This window comes from Rattus norvegicus, chromosome 1 (genome assembly GCF_021556685.1).
Source record: "Rattus norvegicus strain SHRSP/BbbUtx chromosome 1, alternate assembly SHRSP_T2T, whole genome shotgun sequence".
Lineage (NCBI taxonomy): Eukaryota > Metazoa > Chordata > Mammalia > Rodentia > Muridae > Rattus > Rattus norvegicus.
The window spans coordinates 202,336,307-202,340,205 of record NC_141534.1 but is presented as its reverse complement, the minus strand read 5'-3'; the positions used below and the strand labels follow the sequence as shown (position 1 = coordinate 202,340,205).

The 3,899-nt window shown below is 43.8% G+C and overlaps 1 long non-coding RNA gene across 1 annotated transcript; it reads right to left on the bottom strand.

Annotated features, from left to right (window-relative positions):
• Nucleotides 1-437: 437 nt before the first annotated feature.
• Nucleotides 438-3,638, bottom strand: LOC147996992 (uncharacterized). The gene is made up of 3 exons (XR_015655374.1): nucleotides 3,530-3,638; nucleotides 2,502-2,740; nucleotides 438-910 (listed from the first exon to the last, which is right to left on the bottom strand). It is a non-coding gene; the product is annotated as an uncharacterized LOC147996992 (long non-coding RNA).
• Between the last annotated feature and the right edge of the window lie 261 nt (nucleotides 3,639-3,899).

Sequence of the window (3,899 nt, the reverse complement as noted above, 5' to 3'; positions counted from 1 at the left end):
CCCTAAACTTTTTGCTGGTGTCAGACACAAGGACAGTCTTATAGATTGTGTTCCCTCTAGCTTTGCAGTTGGGTTTTCTTCATGGAGTAGTTAAAATCAAAGATGGAAAACAAAAAATAAACTTAACATACCATAAATGTAGTTATATCCATCATTAAAATTAACAAGTCATTTTTTTTCTCATCACTGGATCCAAATACCTGACAAAAACAAAACAAAGCAAACCAACATAATGTAGAACAAATGTATCCCAGCTGAGACCCCAGTTCATGAGATGGTGCTGTACACACTCAGGGTAGGTCCCTATCCAGTTAGCCCTCTCCGGAGATGTCATTGCAGGTATGCCCAAGGGTATACTCAGTTAGGGTTTAAGCTTATGTAATATAATCAAGCGACAATCAAAATCAAAATGAATCACAACAAGAAACATGTATTATCCAGGTTAAGTTTTGTTTCTTTCACCTAAAGCTTTTCTGTACTGTGTATTCTCAGAGAACAGTGAAAAGAAGACAATGTCTTATTCCACTGTGGAGAACTGTCAGAGCAAACAAAGCAGTCTGTGTACAACTACCAAGGGCAGAAGAAATGTCTCTCCATAGAAAGTGTCTTGTCATTATTATAGGTCAGTTTTGCCCCATAGCAGATTGGCTCCTGAATCTGTTTTGTTTTAGGTTCCAGAAGCAGTCATTGGGGAAGCTAGATTCCATTGTCAGGTTCAGTGCTTCTTTTGGGTCCTCAGGGGTGAGAGGTGCTGTGGCCTTTGTCAGGTTTTTGATGCATATCTGGCTCCTAGAACAATAGGACTGATGACAATCAAGCACTTTCCTGGAGACACTAATTGGGTAGGCAGCACAGAACACCTGAGTTGGTGGCAGCATCTGGGACTTTCCGTCAGTGAACATCCAAGGCCCTAGGGAAAGAAAGCCTTGTGAATGCCATCCACTGCAATATTTTTCACCTAACGGTATGCATTTATATGTTATTAATATATATCTAATTATGGCATATATTATTTAATGGCTATATAGCTTATCATTAGTGATGAATTATGTATTCATGCCATATTCCCAGACATTTAAATAGTTTCCAATTTTTGGTACTTAATCAGTGTTCTGATGAACATTATTATGCATACATTCTGGGGACCATATTTCCTTGGGGTCTGATTCTAGAAGTAGAAGAGATGAGTCAGGGAGGAAAATTGTGCCTTTAAAATTAAATGAGATGTGTGTGTGTGTGAGAGAGAGGGGGGGAGGGAGAGGGAGAGGGAGAGGGAGAGACAGAGACACATAGTGAGAGAAAGATTAAAAGAGATAGAGATGGATGGATGGATGGTAGATCGATCGATAGATAGATAGATAGATAGATAGATAGATAGATAGATAGATAGATAGATAGATAGATAGATGGAAAGAAAGAATGAATCCTGGATTCTGAATTTTTTGAGCATCTGAGGAATCCCTGCTCCTGAGATGCAGACAATCAACAGAGTCCTACTGAGAAATTGCTAAGGTATCTCAATTGGACAGGGACATCGTATCTCAAGGTGAAGTCACTCACTAACAAGGCAGATACTCAACTTCCATAAGCACTAGTGGGACTACTACAACAATATGGCGAGGTGGGGCTGGGCCGAGGTGTGTTAATGAGCCTGTCAGACTTGGAGGATGTGCATTTGAATGATCTTTCCACTGGGACATGGGAGATAAATTCAAATACAAAAGAAAAGACACAGGGCTGGAGAGATGCCTCAGTTCATTCCTTGCATGCATGGAGATGCATGGTGACACATGCCTGTCATCCCAGCACTTGGGAGGTAGAGGCAGAGGATCCGATATTTAAGACCATTCTCGGGTATCTAGAAAGTTTGAGGTCAACCTAGAATATATTAGAACTTCTTAGACAACAAAAACAAAGAAACCCACCCAAACACAAGACCCAAGAATGGGGCAAATAGAAATTAGCTTGAGATAAATCTGTGACCCAGTTCTTTCTTAAAATTTTATTTTTCTTTTATGTGTATAAATGTTTGCCTACATGTACGTATGTGCACCACATGTGTGCCTCGATTCTGCAGAGATCAGGAAAAGACATTGGATCCCCTGAAGTTACAGACACTTATAAGTCCCCATGGGTGCTGGACATTGAACTTAGGTCCTCTACAACAGCAGAGAGCACTCTTAAACTGTAGCCATCTCTCCAGCCCCAACCCTAAGCTTGCAGTGCAAACTTGGCAATCTCTCCAAGGCATTAGCCTAAGGATGATGGGCAACCCGTGTTCATCAGGGCATCTTTTGGAACTGCTCTTCCCCATGATAGCATGCTGAGAAAGACTTCATATCCACAGTGCATTTATTAAGGAGAAGTTAATAGCCAGCACACCACATTGCATTGTTATAGGGCCAACCAAAACAATTTTGAAAATGGATCTTTTAATGAGCCCATGCAGTCTTCTGTCTGGTAAGCACATCTGAAATGCAGACAGGAGACCCAGTTATTACCTCTCAGTCACTTGGGAACCACTGGCTGGGGTGCTGAAGTCTTTGACTTGGCAGGTTTCCTTCCTGTGACAGCAAGTGGGGTCTTGAAGGTGGTTTTGCTCTTGTTTTCTCCTCAGTAGGATATGTGCTCTGGGCATTGCCAAACGTCCCTGGCGATAGACAGGATGTGGTGGCATCCAAGCCATTGGCTTGACAGCTGGGACTTATTACCGATCCACACCACATTTTTTACTATTGGGCTGAAAGATTTCAATAGCATTCAAGGTGGCAAAAAACAAACAAACAAACAAACAAACAAACAAACATCAGCTATGGGAAGTGGAAAAGCCTGCTTGCTTTGTATTGCTGCTACGAAAGTGAATGGCCACACGAATGGTTAGACTCCAAGGCTGATATTTACCACCTACTCCTCCCTGGGCTTAATGAGGGTCAGGGAAGGCTCTAAGGAGGTGGAGTGAGCCAGGAAGGATATTGCACATTGCCAGGTCATCAGGAAAAAGGATGCAACAGAGGGAATATATTTACATATCCATAGTCACATACAATAAGAATTAGTGAAAAGAGAGGCCATGAATTTGAAGAAGAGTAGGGAAGGGTATATGGGAAGGTCTGGAAAAAGGGAAGGGAGCCTTCACCCTTCATCACCACCCCTGCTGCTGCCGCCAGCTGCCGCCACCACTGCGGCTGCCTCCACCACCAACAGTGGGATCTCTCTTGGAATTAGTTTGTCTGCTATTTGGATGGGATTTTTGCACAGTGGATTTCAGAGGCTTGGTGTGGGGTGTGGGGGTGTAGGGCTTAGGAGGCTATCGTGATCTGAGAGCTCTCTGCTCCATTGTGGATTTTTAGGCCTTGCTGAACAGTTGCTCAAGGGCCGAGTTTCCCCCACCTCACCTGGTGTCTGCCAGAGGTTTCAAAGCTGCTTGGGATGGGTAAGTGGAGAGTCAAGGCCTGGCCTGGACCTCTGTCAGCTCTCTTCCACAACTTTAGACCTGGACTGTGCTCTAAGTACTCAAGCCTGGACTGACCTTCTGTCTCCACCTCGTTTGAAGGCCCTGCTGTTAAGGCCACAGAGCTCCATATCTGGATAGCTCTCTGAGAAGTCCCTTTCTCTTCGGGACTTCCTCTTCTCTGGCTGACCTAAATTGGAGCGTGTCTCTGAGCACAGATGCCTGACCCAGTTTTGAGGATGACCTTGCACAGAGCTTCCTGCCAACGCCATGTGATTCAGCACAGAAGTCCTGCTCTTTCTTCCATCCTTATGCTAATTAGGTACTAGGGTGTGACCAATCAGCCTTTCCTGTAACCCGAGGAGCCTTTATAGACCTTATCCTTGGAACAGTAAAGTGAACTGACTCTCTGAAGATGACTCCTGGAAGTTCTCTCTATCATAGTCAT